Source organism: Nyctibius grandis, chromosome 2 (genome assembly GCF_013368605.1).
Source record: "Nyctibius grandis isolate bNycGra1 chromosome 2, bNycGra1.pri, whole genome shotgun sequence".
Classification (NCBI taxonomy): Eukaryota; Metazoa; Chordata; class Aves; order Nyctibiiformes; family Nyctibiidae; genus Nyctibius; species Nyctibius grandis.
This window is the reverse complement of record NC_090659.1, coordinates 60,801,817-60,823,472: the sequence shown is the minus strand read 5'-3', so window position 1 is coordinate 60,823,472 and position 21,656 is coordinate 60,801,817. Positions and strand designations below refer to the sequence as shown.

The 21,656-nt window shown below is 35.9% G+C and overlaps 1 protein-coding gene across 1 annotated transcript in view; it reads right to left on the bottom strand.

The window, feature by feature from the left end:
- Positions 1 to 21,656, bottom strand: part of NALF1 (NALCN channel auxiliary factor 1) — a 538,776-nt gene that overhangs the window by 74,019 nt on the left and 443,101 nt on the right. The window lies entirely within an intron of this gene.

Sequence of the window (21,656 nt, the reverse complement as noted above, 5' to 3'; positions counted from 1 at the left end):
TCAGGATGGCACTATTACAACATGGAATGGGTCACTAATGAATTAACCAGATCTAAAATCCCCAAAACACATCCTGTTGGCCACCAGAGGCTCAAGAAAAATGAACAGGCTTCTCTAAGTGTGGCATCCTGCATCACACTGGATTGAGATATACTTTTTAAGTAGCTCACAGCTTGCTGTCCTGCATGTTAAATAGTCCTCTGAAGACAAAAGCTTGACAATACTTGCTCCAAATATCTGAAGGGTTACTTAACCGATCAGTTTGCTTACTTTTTGCTTACATACTTTCTCATCTCTGACGTTGGTTAGACTTGGGTCTTGTTTTCCTGAACCACTCAGCTCAGGAATGAAGTGGAGGAGGTTGATCGATATAAATGAGGCAGTCTGAGCTCATTGCAACTGTGAATTAAAATACAACAAGGCTGACGCGATGACAGTCTATTTTTTATTATTTCATAACATTACGTAACTTACTAACATTATAATCTTTTTTTTCCCCTTCCATTTTACAGGCATAAAATCCTTCAACAACTTCATCTACACTACCTGTCTGACAGCTTTGCCTGGGAAAGTGTATGAATTTCCAATTAAGTCAGACTAGATTAATTTGCTTCTGCCATCATTAACGTGTGAAAATCAAATCAAGTATTCAACATATTGCAGCCTAGTGGCACAATATAAGAGCAAGCTGGTATGTAGCAGAGTATTTCCCAGAATCATAGAATCAATCAGGTTGGAAGAGACCTCTGGGATCGTTGAGTCCAGCCATTGCCATTTGTTATCTAATAGGCAGCTAAAGAAGATTATAGCTAATAATACAGGTTACCAGGAAGGAAGTCTTCTTTCCATTCCTCCCTGCTTCTTTGGTCTGGAAGAGCAGAAGAACATACCTTTGAAGTTGCTCTGTAAAATACCCTTTGAAAATGATATAACTAAATAAGCTGCCAGCCTTATGCTAGGGCACAGGACCTGTTATTTTTATAGCTCTCAGGGTCTTGAAGAGCTATTGTCATCATCTAAACCTGGATTTCTACTGCTCAGTTCTCATCAGAATTTCATTGATAATGGCTTCAAAAAGTCAGACACCTACCAGCAAAATAGGTACCCCAGTGAGCATCAGTAGACTTGAAGCACTTTAGGGCTCACAGAGGCCCTTTCCCTGCTTCTGTAGTTTTGATGCACAGGAAATGAGAAACAATCTGGATTTTAGAAGTGGAATTGGAAAGTGTTATTAACCTCCATGCAGTATCATGCAGAGACATAATCTTTACTGGGTATCTTTCCTTGAGAGGCTGACATATAGCAGCCAGCTTCCTTTGAACTACTGACTGGGCTACTTGTATATTCTGTTTCTACTCTGTTTTAGTCAAAGTTGGTCAGATTTGTCAATAAATATGGATTAAATTATTTCTGTAACTGAATCTATTTTGACTTGAAATGATCACTCAAGCAGCGTGCTCGTGTGCACAGCTGAGGGTGGAAAACACTGACAGTTCAGCTAGTGTTTGTGGATAACAGATGATAGATACAAGCGACGACATGTGCTGTGATCTTACCATAAAAAAGACATGGATAAAGACAATGACACGTTCAAGACTGCTTGCAATATCTGTCATAAGATGTCAAGGGAGTCTTTCCATAACCTCAAATTATTTCTCTAAAGTTCCTCTGGAGTTCAGCAGGAAGCAATTATGAATGTTCCAATTTAGATGCTGGCTTTGGAGGAGGACCTCCACTTCAGAGGTTCTCATACAACAGCTTTGGTTACAGAAGAAACCAATTGTATATGCAAGGGTGTAAGTTAGAGCACTAGAGGTAATCCATACTCACTTCCAGAAATAAAAATATCTGGGTTCTAGATCACTCTTTCCCAACTGCATAAAAGGAGAATCTATTTTTTTGTGCTTTCACTAGCTGTGCCCTTACTCAAAAGTTCTAATTACAAATAGTACTTACTAGATTTATGTCACTGAAAGTCTTCCAGAAAGAAATTAACTGATAGTATGGCTGATTGAACAAATTAATTTTTGAAAACCCATCAATGGATCAAATGATAAAAGAAATTATGGATATTTTGTAACAGCAAACAGGAAAAAAGGGAGGCAAAGATCTGGAAATTCAAAAAAGCTTTGGGTGTTATGACAACTGCAGTACATACATTACACATCTATGTTGGCACCTGTCATGGGTACATGCAGGCTGAGTGAATGGTGAACTTAAGCTCCCACAGAGAAAGTATTTCCTTTGGCTGCAGGTGAGTGATGAAAGTGGTCTTAGGCAAAGAGCCTTTCAGATAATCTCTTAGATCACAGAGTACTCCAGACAACAGTTGGGAATTTTCAAAGACAGTAGCCTTAAAAACTATCAAGAATGGCAAAAAAACAAAGTAAAGCTAAGCCAGGCAAAAGGTTCTAAGATGTGTCACTCGAGAAGGGCTCTCATTGAGTAAAGATTTTCCTCACCACAGATGGGATCTGAGCAGCATGCTGCAATCTATGAGGACAGGCTCGTCTGATGTTACAACAGCCAGCGTTCCCAGCACCAGAAGAGATGTGAGATTGCTAACATCTTTTCTATAATTTTCATCCTTTACTCAACAAACCAGTTAACCAACCTTGAGTGTCAGTGCCTTTCTTACGGAGATCCTAAAAGAATTCTCATCTCCCCTGTGCCAAACAAAATGTCAGCACTCCAAGACTAGGTTCGCAACAAAACTGAGAATAGATAATTCTGGTCTGGAAAAGAAAGGTCAGTAAATTAAAAGTAACTGAAGCTGACAACAAACTCACTAAGCAAACTGCTAATTATTACTTTTAATATTCAAGCTCAGACTTGCTGTAAGATAACTGAATTAAATTAGAGTCTTATTCTATTATATTGGTCAAATGTTATATATAGACAAAGCCCTGAGGCTAGACCTTAGGTTCTATTTTTTGTTAACTTTATCGCTCCTTCATACTACCTGGCTATGCAATGGAGTACTGGAAAAAAATAAAAAGTGTCAAGTTGATCTATTTCTTTAGACAATGCATGTTTTACAATGAAAACTATAATGAATGTTGGGGAGAAAAAAATCTTATCTGCTTTTTATGTGAATGTGGAAAGATGTTCCCTTTCCTTAGCAGAGAATGGAATAGAAACAAATTTTTTTTTTTAAGAAAATTATACATTATTATTCAGACCCAGATAGTTGGTTTTCTGTGTTCTGCTCCCTTGTTCAAAAAATTTTGTTTTGTCTTCCTATCTGAATTAAATTTGTTTGGTTTCTATTGTTTTCTTTCATACTTTTCTTCTAAGAATAAGGATTTTTTTAACTATGTCATTCTGTACAGGACAATCCAGAGCTTGATTTCCTTAGGAAATAAAAGTGATCAAAAATTTACTTAGAAAAAAATTCCCATTTTATAAGTCAAATTATTCCTGTGAATAATTAAAAGTTCACAGTTGTAGTAAGTAACTGGGTTGACATTAAAATATAGCCATTATAAGCTAATCATTATTACACATTAATTTTTGTAGACCTGTAGATCTTCAGAAATGAAGAAAGAGGTGGAAAACCAAACACTTTTCCTATCTACAAACAAGAAAAACCTAAATAATCTTTCCCTGTCCTGTTGCTATAGAATGAGTTGCAAAAATATTATTTGATTCTTCTCTCTATGTGCCTTCTTCAGGGCCAGGACAATGTACTCCATGGCCACTGCCAACTTGACATGTCATAATTCCTGGAAAAGAGGGCTTTTGTTTTCAATATTCTGATGGTAGGTAAGTGAAGGACCCATACTACAGCTTCTTTTGACAAACAATGTATTAGGGGAAAAAAAAGAAAAATATGAAGCAAAAGATTCTGCCAAAAATATTTGAACTTAGTTATTCATTTTCAGGACTTTATTAAAATGCTTTTAAAGCTTTAATCGTCTTCTTTCATCTACTGAAAAGTGAGTATTATTTTTGAAATTGAAAAAGAAAACCCCTAATAATTTAAAATATTTTTGATATAGTGATTTATCTCCTCTTGTTTTAATCTGCTGAATTAATAAATACATAAATATATCAAATTCTTGATGAAAGTACTGATTGTGTTAATTATGCAAGTTGTATAATAGTATCAGAGAAGAACCGGTCGACTTTGTGTCCAGAGATCTTATAATTTCCTTCTAAACATTCTTCATCCATTGGTATGAATTTATCAAAGAATTAACTATATTAAGGTTTTTAAATTATTTGCAAAGTTGCGTGCAAAATTATAATATCTGTTAGGATTCCAAACTAAATGTACTTGTCTAATTTTGTAAATTTTATGTACCTTTTAAAACTTCAAATCATAGTATCAAAACCTTATGTAAACTACAATCCCTTTTTATTTTAAAAATTACTATATGAAGTAGGGAAGTATCATCACAAGTTATATTTTCCAGTGGAGACTGAAAACCCTTTTCAAAGTAAAAGAAAGCCTTTGATAATCCACAGAAATGCACTCAACACCTCTGAAACTTTAATCCGTATAATTAATGACACACTCTTTCCTTACACTTTTTAATATGTTTTGTGTAGTCATCCAAACAATTAATTTGATACATAAGAAGGGCCAGCCCATCTCTCAAAAGTCTCTGGCATCAAGGGAAAAAGTACACAATCTGAACGTGACATAGGGAAAACATCATGACCAAATGATTTCTACATGCATAAATACTGTGGAAGTCAGATTTCCTGACTCTGGATGTTCAGCTGAAAAGCTCCTCTACATAACCTTCTCCAGAGGACTTTTCATTACAAAATCATTTACACAAGGCTAGCATGCATTTTGCATATAGAAGTACTGTCCAACAGATTTTAGCACCTTAAGGCAGAGGCTTCTTAATGCCTAGAGTGAAGTCTGTTCATAATTGCAGACAAATTAAAAAATAAAATAAAATAAAAATAAAACCACAAACAATCAAAGCCCCAAAATTGTGCTATTATTGTATGTACACAGGACAACTGTGTCTGTTCTCGCAGATGTAGTTCACCTACATGTGCTCTCCAATGTTCACATTGAACCAGATTCATTGTGCCTACTTTTTAGAAGATACATATGCATTATATGAACAAACAAGTATACAGGCCCTAAATCTTCACGTTAATTCAATTTATTAATGCAAATGACAGATTTTTCATAGAACAGCGAATTTTTGTGCATGTTTCAGATTGACCTTTTGTTGCAACAGATCTTTTTTTTAGGTCATATTTTGTCTAAAATCAAGTTCACAATCAAGATTTAAAATAAACTGGATTTCTGAAGAGTATATGTAGATCCCATACTTAACCAAAAAACTGAGGCTGAGTGATGGCTACCTTTGGTGGTGTCATATGAAATACAGCTCTAGCTCTTCTCATGTCGCTACATGTAATAGTTTAATCATTTTTTAGTTGCTGAAGAGTTCACCAATTCAAATCTTATGTTTTTTGACATTTTTGAACCAAGTCATTCTAAGACATAGGCCAACCTACCACAGAGAGTGCAGCATATTGACACAGTTGGTGATACACTTAACTAACAATTATTTTGTTTTCTATATTAAGCATTCCTCTCTGTGGTTTGTGATAGTACGTAGAAATACATTAAAAAAAAAAGAAAGAGAAAAAAGAAAAGAAAAGGTGAAGAAAGTCAAGAGATACAGTGAAAAGTTAGGAAATGGGTTCTAATTTTTCAGTGAACCAACAAAACCCTGATAGCATTGGTTTGGCCCCATTGCCACGATGCTTCCTTCTGCCTTTTCACCTGGGGACTAGGTTTTCACTTTCAGGTGAAAAGTCAGGTCACCTTTCCTGGGGAGAACAGTGGAGACAGAAGCCATCTGCCCCACATCTGTTACAGGCTGCTGTGGCTCTGTAGCCAGATCAAACTGTTGGGCATGAGACTGACTCTTTTTTGATTTTAGGCTGCTGTGTTTTTTTTTCATCTGGCATTCTGCTTAATTTACTTTCAGGGAAATATTTTGTTACGACACTACAAAACAGGTTTAAATCCAGCTGTACACCTCTGAGAATGTATCTGTATTTTCTTTTCTCTAGGACCTTTTACTTAAAATATCAGTTCAAGGTGGCAGAATGTACAATTACTCTTTCAAAAGAATTGAGACAACTCTGCTAATAATTTTCTTACACCATTCTATTAATAATTTTATTATTTAAAGTGTTTTAAATCACCTCTTCCCCATATCCTTCAAAAAAGACTGTGTTTTACCACCAGAGATAAAGTTCTCTGGGAGTGAAAGTAACAATGCATGTAACTGGATCCCTCACTTATTACTTTAAAGTACACCAAAAGAACACTTTTTCAAATCTTTAGACAATAATGAAAACACTTCAACAGAAAACATAGACAATTTTATCTCTACAAATTTAATGGGAAAAAAAATTAACAGCATGTATCAGTAGGGACATGCAGAAGTAATGTCACTGTGAATAACACTGTTGGAAAACAATTAACCTATGAAGCAATATCTTGCAAAGTCTTTTGCTCAAGCACTTGAAGTTCTGATGCAAATCTCAGAAGATCAAAAATTCTGATTATTCAGTGTTGACTAATACATTATCACTGTTTACCATAACATACCTTTGCTTTTCATGCAGACTAACACAAATTATCTAGCTTTCCAAAGCCTGTGTTTTGATTTTATATTGAGCTTGTTATTAAGCATAATCAAATATGCAAAGTCATGTTCTAAATTTGTACCTTTTTTCCTCAATGACAGCTATTTTCCAATTAGTCATATTGGTATAATCAAGAATTTGTCAAATTATATTTTGATTAATGATTTTTTTCTGCTATACTTAGTAAGCACAAAATGACAGTCATCACTGAGAGAAGCCTTCTCCCATTTGGGTTTTCATATTATAAAGAATCGATGTCTTATTAACTGGCTACGATTTTCCTCAGAAACCAAAAGATATTATGAACCACAGTCAGAAAGTATGTGTAATGATTGTTTGCATGTTTAAACACAAGTGAGTACTTTGCAGCATCATTTTATGATTGTTAGGGTAACTCTGAAGACAGTCTTCTGGTAGTCTCTGAACATATGTTTGAGGAACTGGCAGCCACAGTGGCATTCCTTGAAATAGTTCCCTTAAAAAAGAGCAAGTTCAATTTTTAAAGACATGGATTCCTTTCACGTTCCTATCTAGCATGTTTACAGCAAATAAAGTGGGAGTGGAAAATGCAATTAGGAAGTTCTTTCACACCCTCTTAACTTCTTTTGCCTAACAAAGAAGAAAATATTATTAAAGAGCTACTGCAGTAAATAATAGATATGAAGCAAGCAGGAAGTGTAGGAGTATTTACAACAGAATAGCTGAATTTCTAGGAAGGATATTGCACGTGCAAGGAAAAAGGTAATAGGAGAATTTTTACATAAATTTGGAAGTAAAAATTAAGTCTAAATTCCGAGCTGAACATAAAATTACAGAAAATGAAAGCGTGTCTAATTTTCTTGATGTTATTCAAAACACTGTAGGAGCTAATAATAAGGTTTTAATGAGCATTGTGATCATGATGAAATGAGAATATGCAGACATTTTGCTTTTGCTACCCGAAAGTTCAATTCAGTTCATTCACAACAGAAGATGAACATTTTGCTGTTGTAGCCACAGTCTATTGAGATATTTGAGCTTTCAGTTAGTCACTCTTGTGTAATTAAGGTGTTTTTACCAGCCAGCCTTGCTCTTCCCAACAGAATTCCCTATATCCCGAGTCTTTGCTTCTGTCTGATGAACAGTTTTGTAGTCTGATGGCAGTGTGCATTGTTTCTTCCTACCCGGCTCCTTCACCAGGCCTGAGGTCACCCTCTCATCTGGATCCAGTTTCTCCTAGAGATGTGAACCTTACCAAACATGCATGTGGGTGTCAGCTATGTCTATACAGCTACTTTATTCCTTTATAGATTTGTACTGTCACTGAGTGAAACGGTCCATCGTTCTCATTCTTTCTCTTTTGCTGCTACCTCTGCCCGTGCACATATACAAAAGACTCAGACCAGGGAAGTGATTTGTCACCTAGCAAAAAATGAATGTTTGTTTCTTTGTTTGCTTTTTCCCGTCTGTATTTTGATGCCTTAATGAGGAAATGAACATACCAGTGCAAGGAAAAAGGAGGATCAAACAGCTAAAGGTACAGGAGAGGAAGAAAAAGCCATTTCCTTCCAGAATATACTTGATTTAGAAGGACACTGAGTTAAAATTGCTATGTGAACATAATTTTGCTGTTTGGAATTGGTTTCCCCTTTCTCTTTTAAAAAATCTAGTCAGCAGAAGGAAGTAATAAGTAACATAGCAAGAGGAACCTTGAATCAAAATGATATCAACAGTATTAAAATACTCAAAAGCTACAAACTACAAGATCTGAAGTTGATTAAACAACTTTCTGATGAGGTTAAATGTGATATCATGTCCTACTTTCTCAAGGAATGTGTCTTTCATTCAGTCCGTGGGATGGGCAACACAAAGTTTGCTCAGCTGATGAAATATCCCAAGGACACAGTCCTCTATGGCAAAATAATATAAGAATATTTAAAATTGGGAGAATGAAGAAGAGGAATTCAATTCGGATCTTATCTGCAATACTTTCACACATTGTATTGCTAGATAAAATGTAAAATTTCTAGAAAAACAGAAAGTATCAAATAAAATACATTAAAAACAGAGTTTGACATCACAAAGGAACAATTGACCTGTAATACCAGATATTCTTAGACATTAGGCTTATTTAGTATTGAAAGGCCAGCTGTTGTCAAGCAACCAGTCTCCATCTTATAATTTTCAATTACTGCAGCTTCCATGTTTAATAGATTCCAGGGTGCTTTTATAAAACTATAACAACAATTGACCTGATAACATACTATTAACATTAAAGAGTAACATCATTCTAGAGGAGATGAGTAAAACAAATAAGAAATTCTATGTTACAGGAAATAGCTCTCATTGGGAAGGGCAACTTTGAAATAAGAGTATGGATACAGAGAGTAAATTCATAGTGCTGCTGTGTTCAGTAAAGGGATTCTCCCTCCCTCAGCAAAACAAAATTGTACACATAAAAATTTGATTGTCCAGTGCACTATAACATGCTGATGCTTTTTCATATCAGGAAGACAGTATTTAAGAGGGAAGACCTGAGACTTATGCCCCAAAATATTGTGCCTTACTGAACTTTTGCAACTGCATTGACAGTAACTGACCACTTCCGTTCTAATAGTTCAGTGAAAAAATTCTTGCATCTCTAAGGAGCTCTGCTATAATGAGTTACAATCTGCTTGATCACAAGGCTTTCAGACCATATCTTGATTATCATTCACTGATTCTGGCCCCCTAAATTCATATTTCTTTCATTAACAATTGCACAAATATATCAACAACCTTGTCATTCAAAGCCAAAATGTAGAAAGTTTTTCATGCAGAATGCAATAGAATTTCTAATACAATCACTTATTGCAATTACTATACGCAAAATAAAAAGCTTCAGAAAAGTTAAATTCAAACCAATGAAAGTTGTATTTTTTCTTGTCATTACTAAATGTCCCCACTATATCTGTTGTTAAAAGTTTTGTTTCTGAACTCAACCTCAGTAGAGAAAACATAGTAACATGTGAAAGAATAAATTTAACTCAACTAAATGAAGATATTCCTCACTGAAACTGGTGAGCAAAGGGGAACTATGGAAGGATATGACCTTGAATTCCTACTTTCAGAGAAGTGCTCTATTTAAATAGGGAATTCAAACATCTGTTTAAATGTATTCTATGGTCAGGCTGTCTACCTGAATGCACACATCACGAGCAGCTTTACAAGAATTTAAAATATTGTCCAAGTCTGCTCTGCAGTCAGTTGTTCTGGGTGAGAAAAAGATGAAACCAGATAAGCTGAAAGAGGTTTTGAGAGTTTAATCAACTTTTTTTCCCAAGACAGAATCAGCTCTTCCTAACATATTCTTGACAGATGTTTGTTTTATCCATTCTTAAATCCCTAAAGATTCTAGTATTCTGGCTAGGCAAGCCATTCGAATCCTTAATCATCCTTAAAATTAACAAGTTTTCCCCTGTGTCTAATTTAAACATTCTTTACTGCAATTTAAACTCATTACTTCTTTTATACCAGGAGGTATAGAAAAGGTTTTCCTTTTATCTTTTCATCAAGTTTCCCTCTGTGAAAACCCTTCTTACGCCACTGATAGTCTTATTTCTTATTTTTTCTAAATCTTTGAGCTTTTCTGAACATCTAAACTTATGGGCCTTTCTTCCCTTGTCCTTTTCAGCCTCAGGAGAGACCCAGCTGCCTCTGAGCTGCAGCTTTACTTCTCAGTGTTTCACGTCTCTCTTGCAAGACGCACCACAATCCTGTTCATGGTATAAAAAAAAATTATATCAACCTTTGGTCATGGATGAAAAATAATAGTATGTAAAAAGCTGAGCTGTTTGTCTTAACTGCTTGATACTAATTTGTATCTGATTAGAAAATTTTTAGTTCATTGAGGGAGGGAAAAGGAGCTAGAGACCTGGTTTTAATTTAAGAAGTTATATTCTGAAGATCGGAATATCTGAATGGCTTTTGAGATCATAATTGATTGTTAGTCAGTGGGAGTCTTTCCATTAACTCCAGCAAGGATATGAATCAGATTCTTAGAATTATAAAACCCCAAAGTACATAATTCTCATGTCAACGGGTGTTAGATGCCCAGCATCTGTGTGTGTTACTGCAAAACCTGTCTTCAGTGCTTATTAATTCAAAGAGCACTGATGAAAAACGTCAGCTTGTCCTATCAAAAATGGGATTAATGCTCCATTTGCACAACATTTTAAAAGCAGAACATATAATATGTACACAATTAACATGATTTTTAGAGTAGAAGTAGCAAAAGTAACAATCTGTACACACCAGCTGCTGGCAGCTTAGCAGAGCACACATTGATTTCAAATGTTTGATGTCTCATGTCATTCAGAAAGCATGAGATTTGGATGAACAGCCCTCTGCAGGCTTTTGACATACTCTAGTAGCCGATCTGTTCTCTTGGACTTAGCTGGTGTGCACAGGACAGGTGTACCAACAACCTTACCAAAGTACTGTAAATTCTAATTTAGTGTCTGCAGAATAAATGAGGTTTTTCAGAAGCAATCTAACTTACTTGCAGGTCACCATATTAATAATTGAAGGATGCTGTCCAATACTACACAGCCTAAGTTTATCAAGTAATCTCTCTGCAGTTCCACCACATGCCTGACCTTCTACTTGTACTCTTAAGGACTAGACCAAGCAAGATGAAAGTGCTAAACTGATGACACACACCCAGGCTCAGTCAACAGCAGAGCACGTATCTATTACTTCCATTGCTCTCTGGATCTCTAAGACCCTAGACAACCTCAGTTACTCTCCTAAGATTTCCTCCAAGTCTCTTCTGTGAAAGATGTATTTTTTTATCACACTGAGTTTGCCTTCAGAGGTTTGTCTTCTGCAATATTATATCTTCTTTATCTTTGAGTACAGATGTACTCTTTTACCCTCCTTTTTTTTTGACATCTACACTTATCTCACATTCTCACGAAACAAGGCTTTTCTGAAGAGTAGTGTAATAAGAAATGTCCATTTCTACCTATTTCATATTTTGCTTGCCTTTCCCTCCATAGAAAAGTATATGCCTGGCTTATTGACAGTAGCTTATTCTAGAGGTCCAAGGATATGTCAACATGATATTCAAGAATTTTGTAAGACTCTGTGAAATATGCTGAAAGGCACCCTGATTTGGAGAGGACACAGATTAAGTAACAATACTGTTGTTCTCCCTAAGATTAAGTAGCAGTTTTCAAGTCATTAAGTGATTGTCAATTTACAATATTCTGGTTTGTCAGTGTTCTCAGGGATGATGGAAAAAAAAAAGTTATAAAAGTGCTACATCTTTTAGCTAATGATTTTAATGTGGTCCAAAACTATAAATTTTAATAGTTTAGCATCCTTTTAACAAGTGTGCTTAATCCCATTTTACTGGTTATGACATCGAGGTATATGAAGGATAAATTATTCACTTTCTTCTCTCCTTCTCTTTTATATATATACCTGATATACAATATGGTTAAAAAATGAATATAGTACTTTAATCATTAAGTCGGGGTGGGAGGGCACTTTCTGGTCCATGGCATGCTTCAGATGGTATTGAAATTAATTATAAAGTATAAGAACAGAAACAACTCTGATATTTTTCCAGAAATTATCTTTTCTCTGAAATAATTTTGCATACCATACCAGCTAAAGATATTTAATTTTAAGTGAGGTTTTTTTAGTAGTTACAGTCTTAGAAAAAAACCAAACCAACCTGTTGAAGTGTATTTGTTTTAGAAAGACCAAAAAATATTATAAATGTTCTTAACCATGTAAATGCTTCAAGAGTTCCAAATTGAGTATTTCTATCCCAAATTTATGTCTGACTTGTGATTTACAAACAGAATATGGCAAAATGTGTTTCATCTGAGTATTTGACATCAAAAGAAAATGCTGTATTTAGCGTAGGTAGCTGATTTCTTGCTGCTTTTGGAAATCAGGTTCTTCATTGTATATGTAAAAGAAAAATAGGTTAAAATTTTAAGTACATGTAAAGAATATCAAAACTTTAAACTAAATGTTTTTGTTCAGTACTGGAAAAGTATTTTTCTGCTTGTTTCTATTTTAAAATTAACTGACATTCAGAGTCTTGTGAGTGAAACAAAATGAAAAGATTTTCTTAGCGACTTTTCCTTATTTACTGAGAAGTCAGATACACAGTCAAAAAATGCAAGACTGGTCAGGAGTTTGGTGTGTTATTGACTATTTAGCAAGACATATTTCAAATTACTTCTGCTTGTTTAACTAACTGCCCTGTCCACTTGAGCTTATGAGAACAATTTTGAAATCTCCTAGACAGCAGACTCAGGTCAATCATGTAACTCAATGACTTTAATGGGATTATGTGCAAGCCACAATGAAAAAGAAGTAAATATAATTCAGGCTTATGATCATCAAAGAACACATGCATACATTTATGAACATCAAAATGCATACAAAGATGTGCGTTCTGTAGTACTTGCATGAATTTTCTGTCTGTCAAAAATACCAGCAAACTGCCACAACTTTCTCTTTGCCTAATAGTATAGGTTCTGTAGGACTGTCTTCTTTCTATGTCTATTTTTATAGAGAAATATTGAAAGATGTATTGAGTAGTTCAATGACAATAAGCAAAAGTGACTAACAACTCACCTAAGAATTCTGCAGAAGTGTCTTATCTTAATAAAGAAAACTTTCAATGTGAATGTATATAACTCAGTTTCATTTTATTCTTTTTTACATTTATCATTCTTCAGTTTATAGTAATTTTTTATAATTTTTGTAATCAACTTGCTGAAATTATAGGTACAGAATTATCTGAATGCACAAATTTGTACAAAGATTTTCTTCCTTGTATTCTTGCAGTTTAAAGAAGCCGCCTTGAAAAATTTCTTCCAATTTAAGAGGAAATACTAGATTATTGAGAAAGTTTTTCCTTCATTAATTTATTGTTTTTTTAAAGTAGTATCATGTTTCTGAAATTTACAACTAAGATAATTTCAGTGCCATGCTGTCACATCAAAAAATTGATAAAATGACTCAGCCATTATCTTGATGCAATACTTATATGCACAGTGATTATAAGAGCTTATTCAGCTGTCACCTAGAAGATGCGTTAATCAAAATTGTGTATTCTTATTAATAAGAAATGTGATTATCTTTTCCTTCAGTTTTCATACCAACAAGTCAAGTATCTTAAAACCAATCCTTTCAGAACTAGAGAAAGTCAAACTATTCAGATCAATAAATATAAAATATTCCATGTATCAATTTATATTATTATATGAATGCATATTATCATATGGGAAAACTTGCAAATGATCATATAATGATTGGAATAGTTTCTTCTGAAGGCTTAGTTTCAAATTACCTTCCAGAATACTGGATATGTTCATTCCAAGTCATATTGTTGGCCTTGTATCCCTATTGTCTGGTGTTCCAATTTTCTTCTCTCAAAAGACACAGGGTTTAGACTGGGTGCTTTGCGAGCCTGGTGGGGTTTTTTTTGATTTGGTTGGGGGGTTTTTGTGTGGTTTTTTGTTGTGTTTTTTTTTGTTTGGTTTTTTTTTTTTCCCAGAGCTGAGACTGAAGAAATTGTATTGACAAGTGCAAATATCTGTGGATCAAAAGGAAAGCCAATTTTTATCCAAACTCCTAAAGACTAAAATTACTGAATTTTATAGTGCTCTGTTCATTTTCTCCTAATAGAATTATTCTTGTAATTTATGTGTCTGTTGGAATTTACTTGACCTATTAAAAGTTTTACCAGAACTGACATGCTTCCATGAGAAGTTCAGGTTCTGATGGACTAAATCCAGCAAAAAGACATTTCATCAGAAAGTCCTCTACCGGATGTAGAAGTCAGACCCTTGAATTTTAGTGTACTGTCAGTTTGGGAGCTCTGGGTAATTGACGTGACGTATTTAGATGTGCCTGATATTGCATGCGTATGAAGAGCTGGCATGCTGTTTGCCATTCACTCTTCTGAAACAGATACCTTAATCTTATGTACATTACTACAAGGTCTTAGGGGCAATCATTTATCTACAGAAGTTAAGAGTACTTTCATAGTTTTGTACTTCTATGCAGTATTATAGCTGGGCTACAAGCAAATTAGGCCTTAAACAAGCATTTCACAGCTGCCTAAATCAAGATATTTAAACATCTGAGAATGAAGATAGACTTTAAGTACAATTTCCACAATAACATGTGCAAATGACTGTTCTGTTGCTTTCCAACCAGAACTAGTAAATAATTACATCTGAAGTGAATGAACTCTGTAATTATCATCCAAGACTTATAAAAATGAACATATAGAAATGAATTAATGAGAAGAACACGTCAAGATCATGCTCTGTATAAGCAGAGAATTTGTATATGGTGTGTAAATGAGTCTGTGAGTGTGCAAGTCATTGAAAAGGCTCTTTCCCCACTGCTGCTGTTTGTGTGCTGTTATGAGACATTACTGATATATTGTCTCTACAACTACTGATCAGAGTACTACCAAAGAACTACTATGACTGAATATGTACAGTCACTGAGGATGGCATACATTTCCAGTTCATGAACGTATATTTACGACTATCTTGTGGACATCACCACCATTGGAAAAGGGACTTCTATCACTCTCTTTCATACTGCTCTGTCATTCAATGCAGTTGTTCAAATGAAAATGATTGCTTGGATGGTAATATAATTCTAATCACATTGTAATCAAAGTCAAAATGAGCTTTCATGAAAATAGTATTTGACTTTGTCACACCATATTGAGAATGACTAATAGAAAAACCTAACCTGATTCCTTATTTCTTTTTGTTTAGTTGATAAAGATATAACCCATCTTATTTTCAAATTCAAGAGTATTTGATAAAATGAACAGACAGCCTTTATGTTTGATGGCTTTTATCCTGATCAACAGATGAATGACATCCAGGATATAAATAGAAAGCACATATTCATACTGTGGTTTATCATTCTGTGTTAAAAAGAGGCAGTTCACATTTGAGCAAGTGAAGGAACTCAGTGTTCCATCAGAGAAGGGTAAAAAATTATTCTTAGACAAATCTTAATACACATACATCTGAAGCACATTATGAATTTAGCAAGCAGCTTTAATTCCTTCTTCTCAAGATGTTACATTTGTAATTAATATGACTCTGACTGGGAGATGGTCTGAACTCTTTTTTCTCTCTCCCTTTCTGTGAAAGACAGGTGGGGATAGAAAGTTTTGTTAGACTGAAATCAGTAATGGTTGTTCTCAAAGGAAGGAGTGGCAATTTGGGCAGGATGGAACCTGTCAATTTCAGAGAAGTAAAGTGAGCAGATAATTGCAATCTTCAACTTTCAAGGGTCACTTGAATCTTTAAATGAAATAAGCAAATTCATGTCATTTCCTCTTTTTCTGTTACAAGAGGCCTAAGTTGACCCCTTTATTTTTCTCTTGTAAAGATACTGACAGGAAGATGGGTGGGAAACCAGGAACTCCTGGTTCTTTTGTTCAAGGTGAATGTTTGGGTTTTTTTTGCCTTAATGGATTATCTAAAAATGATATAATGATGGATTCCATTTTACATGTTTCTTGTTTCTCTGACCTTGGGACTATGGGCCTCTATCAGATGTTACCCAAAACTATTACATTTATCTTGAACCAAGATTATTGGATCATGAGCTATTGAAGCAAAACAACATGCTGATCTTCTCATCAACTAAGACTATGGTCATAGCGCCCTTTTAAGGTCACACTGTCAGATCTTATAAGCTACTGCTTCCTTAGAAGTTACAGTCTGAACATTTTGAATACAGCAGGTACAATGAAGAACTTCCTTGCTTATTGGTGCACATTAGTTGATTGACAAATAACTGAACAAAGACACCTCTCATAATAGACAACACCAAAAATACTGGGCAAGGCTTTCTTGGTTCTATTGGTATATGAAGGAGGTATTTACAGAATAAAACAGAACCCATTAACACTGCCTAGAGAAGCTATGCTATGGCTGTGTCTGTACTGATGGGCTAAATAAAACAATGCCAGAGGCAAAATCATCTGTGCCAGCTAGCTGCCAGTACAGTCCCTAGTATATATCTGATTTATACCAACATAAACTCTTTCAGACAATGCCTTGGAATCATTTGGGATGTTGAGTGATGAAAGGTTGTTCCCAGTATGCAGTATGCATGAGGCCACTCTGGGTAGTTCACCTTTAAGTGAATCAGCAATAGAAAATAAATATTTTTTTTAAAGAAAGACATTCATTATATGGAAAAGTTATAGAGAAAAGAGGAGTTAACCTTTTCCAGTACAGTTTACTCAGCAGATTCTTAAATGGAAAAATTGTTCTTAAACATTTTTCAATTGTACATAAAAAAATTAAGAGAAACGTTACATTAAGAAAGACCATTCTAGTTTTCCTCTAACACTTGTCCTTCAGAGAGAGCATATTTACAAGCCAAACTTCTATTGTAATTGAAACCATTACTTTTTTTTTTTTTAATGCACACAAATTAAAAGGGAGTGAAAACGTTAACCCAGGAATTAGTAGATTTTTTTTAATTGACAGTATGTTAGAACTTTTCAGACTTCTGCCTAGTAAAATTATTATAGAGCAGAAATTAATTTAATCATTTGTACAGAGGAAGAAAGCAGATCATGTAAAGCAAGAAGGAATGTAAAATAGAAATGAATTAACTGAACTGTTGGTTAACTGTAGAGATCAGTGACAATAAGATTAGTCATGGACAGAAATGAGTAAGAAACGTGCTGCAGTACTAGCTTACAAAGCGCTAACAGAAGAATTAAAATTATTAAACGGATATTTAAGATATTTTAATATAGTAGTAAGGAACTATTTTTCTTTGGTTTTAATTTACTTCTTAAGCTTAACATCTAGAAAAAACAGCCAAGTGAAAACATGAAAGGAGGTTAAAAGCTACATGAAAATTGTAATATATTGGCAATAGCGGGGGTGGAGGTGGGGTGGATGTGTGTGTATACACACTTCTTTTTATACAAAAATGAACATACACCTTCCAGCAAATAACATGCAATCAAGAACTGAAGACTTGTATTGGTCAAAGAAGATAAATTGCATTCCTATGATTTTTAAGGTTAATGCTATTTGACTTCAGAACTGAAAAGAAAATTCTTAGTCTGATTAGATGATCAGTCCAGAAAGCTTAAAGGATCGGCTGATTAGCCTAGTTTCCATTGCTTGTGTAATTGCACATATTTGGATTACTTTCATGACAATTGGTTCTAATATCAAGTTTTATAACTCAGGCCTGTTTTTACAGTAAGAATATAGGGAAATTTCTGATGATGTTCTTAATCGTCCCCAATTGACATAAAAATGCCTATTTCACTGAGGTATATGTGAGCTGGGATCACCTATCTTTGTCGCTATTATTGAGAGGGCAAATCTTCTTGGGAGTGAAGATTTTTTTCTTACATTACTCAATTAGCAGGACCACAGTCTATCTGCTCATGTTTTCATAATGATATTACCAAATATATGTGTGAGTTTTGTGTAAATATCTATGTGACTTTTGTCTATAAATCTCAAAAGATAGAAATTGTTAAAAATCCACAAATACTAAAATAACAGAATCTGCAATAGTCTCCTGTCTTTAACCATATCAGGTATCGATGTCAAATGTGAAGTCAGAGCAGGAATTTCTCTCACTTGCATGCTCAAATTTACCAGTTAAGGTCTTTTGTTGCCAGCTAATTCATCCCAATGGCTAACATTTACACCTCAGAACTATCACTAATACTGAATCTGAAGCTGTTTAAGAGCAAGCAAAAAGGTGAAGTTTCATGAAAGACCTCACAAAGAATATTTTGCTTTCCTTGTGAAAATCCATTGTAACGGTCCAGTTCTAAAACCTTAAACTAGATAAATATCTTTGAAATCACTCTGAAGGCAAAGAAAAAAGTCAGGATGATATCATAAAATTTGTGAGATATCTTGTTTTTTTCTTGGGCTACTGATAGACTTGAATTAATGATAAATTGATGTCATCTACATGGACTTGTGCAAAGCACTTAACACTGTCCCACTCGACACCCTTGTCTCTAAATTGGAGAGACATGGACCTGACGGATGGACCACTCAGTGGATAAGGAATTGGCTGGATGGTCGCACTCAAAGAGTTACGGTCAACAGCTCAATGTCCAGGTGGACACCAGTGATGAGTGGCGTTCCTCAGGGGTCGGTATTGGGACTGGCCCTGTTTAACATCTTTGTCGGTGACATGGACAGTGGGATTGAGTGTGCCCTCAGCAAGTTTGATGATGACACCAAGCTGTGTGGTGCGGTCGACACGCTGGAGGGAAGGGATACCATCCAGAGGGACCTTGACAGGCTTGAGAGTTGGGCCTTTGCGAACCGCACGAAGTTCAACAAGGCCAAGTGCAAGGTCCTGCATGTGGGTCGGGGCAGTCCCAAGCACAAATACAGGCTGGGCAGAGAATGGATTGAGAGCAGCCCTGAGGAGAAGGACTTGGGGGTGATGGTTGACAAGAAGCTCAACATGAGCCGGCAATGTGCGCTTGCAGCCCAGAAGGCCAACCGTATCCTGGGCTGCATTAGAAGCAGTGTGGCCAGCAGGTCAGGGAGGTGATTCTGCCCCTCTACTCCACTCTCGTGAGACCCCACCTGGAGTACTGCATCCAGCTCTGGGGGCTCCAACAGAAGAAGGACGTGGAGTTGTTGGAACAACTCCAGAGGAGGGTCGTGAAGATGATGAGAGGGCTGGAGAACGTCTCCTATGAAGACAGGCTGAGAGACTTGGGGCTGTTCAGCCTGGAGAAGCGAAGGCTCCAGGGAGACCTTCTAGGAGCCTTCCAGTACCTGAAGGGGCCTACAAGCAAGCTGGAGAGGGACTTGTTTCAAGGGCATGTAGTGATAGGACGAGGGGTAAGAATTTTAAACTGAAAGAGGGGAGGTTTAGATTAGGTGTGAGGAATAAATTCTTTACTGTGAGGATGGTGAGACACTGGCACAGGTGGCCCAGAGAAGCTGTGGATACCTCATTATTGGAAGTGTTCAAGGCCAGATTGGATGGGGCTTTGAGCAACCAGGTCTAGAGGAAAGGTGTCCCTGCCCATGGCAGGGGCATTGTAACTATGTGATCTTTAAGGTCCCTTCCAACCCAAACCATTCTATGATATAAGGACATAGTCGTTTATTGTTTAGATAGAAGTGGCATAAAACATTCAGAGACAGTAATCTTTTTTCCTACATTAATGCTTTACATTTCAAATCTTGATCATATGTAAGCAGCTTCCCAAAGCAAATAACTCAGTGTCCTTTTTTACTGCATAGGTATATTTTTAAAATACATAAATACAGTTAGCAGGATGACCATGAGCCAACAGTGTGCCGTTGTGGCCAAGAAGGCCAATGGCATCCTGGGGTGTATTAGAAGGGGTGTGGTTAGCAGGTCAAGAGAGGTTCTCCTCCCCCTCTACTCTGCCCTGGTGAGGCCGCATCTGGAATATTGTGTCCAGTTCTGGGCCCCTCAGTTCAAGAAGGACAGGGAACTGCTAGAGAGAGTCCAGCGCAGAGCCACGAAGATGATTAAGGGAGTGGAACATCTCCCTTATGAGGAGAGGCTGAGGGAGCTGGGTCTCTTTAGCTTAGAGAAGAGGAGACTGAGGGGTGACCTCATTCATGTTTATAAATATGGAAAGGGCAAGTGTCATGAGGATGGAGCCAGGCTCTTCTCAGTGACATCCCTTGACAGGACAAGGGGCAATGGGTGCAAGCTGGAACACAGGAGGTTCCACATAAATATGAGGAAAAACTTCTTTACGGTGAGGGTGACCGAACACTGGAACAGGCTGCCCAGAGAGGTTGTGGAGTCTCCTTCTCTGGAGACATTCAAAACCCACCTGGACGCGTTCCTGTGTGATATGGTCTAGGTAATCCTGCTCCTGCAGGGGGATTGGACTAGATGATCTTTCGAGGTCCCTTCCAATCCCTAACATTCTGTGATTCTGTGATTCTGTGATAAATAAAAGCAAGGAAGACTGCATTTGCAGATAGACACTTTTGCAGTTTTAGTCAAACTCTTTTAGTCAAACTCTTTACCACCTCTCCTTTGCTGGAGATTTTGGACATCACAGTTGAGGTGTTGCAACTGATAGTGTTAGCACAACCTATAATCTCATACCACAAAAAAGTTCAGCCTAATCACTACAGAAGGGTGATTTAAGTTAATTTGTTTTATGAACAAGTAGAGCTTCCTTAATAAGGTAGTATTCAGGATGCAGAAATAGTAATTGAACAGATGGGAACAGTAATGTTTTACATCACTCTGTCCAGTTTGGCAAAAATATGTTTGTGCGTAGACTGTGTAAACTGTATATTTTAATCCCTGCCTTGTATGATAAAGAAGGAATATTTAAGAATATGCTGCTCTGTAGAATTTCTTCCTAGCTGATCAACAGGTAATTCAGAAGTTATTATAGTGAAAAAGTCACATTTACATAATTGGTATTCTTATATAGAAAGGCAATAAGTGAAGTTTTATAAGGGCAAATTTATGTGGAAAAAACCACCAAAGGCTGTGAAATACAAAGATACGCTTTATAGCTCCAAAAACCCATAGCCACAAATTACTGGAAGGTATGAGTATGTTCTGGAGAAGTAATGCTATATACTTGACCTGTTCTTAGACTCTGTGGACATTCACTGTTGAATATTGGAAAAAAGGATATTGGGTTATACGTTCCTAATTTGTCTAAAGCTAGAGAAACTTCTTGAAGGTCAGCCTTTCCCTGAGATCTGATAAAAACTGCTTGCAACTTCTCACTGTTAATGGTTCATGTTATCATTATCACTTTACAGACAGAATAATGACAGTCACAGCCCTTTAAATAATTGGATGAAGATACAATACAGATGTTAATTGTCTGTGTAAATATAACCATAAGCACTACTACTTTAATTCACATTAACAGTATTCTCTTCCAGATAGTACTAATACTATTCTGCTACTCTAAACTACAGTATGCAAGTCTCAGCATGTGACCAGAGTAAAAACAAATC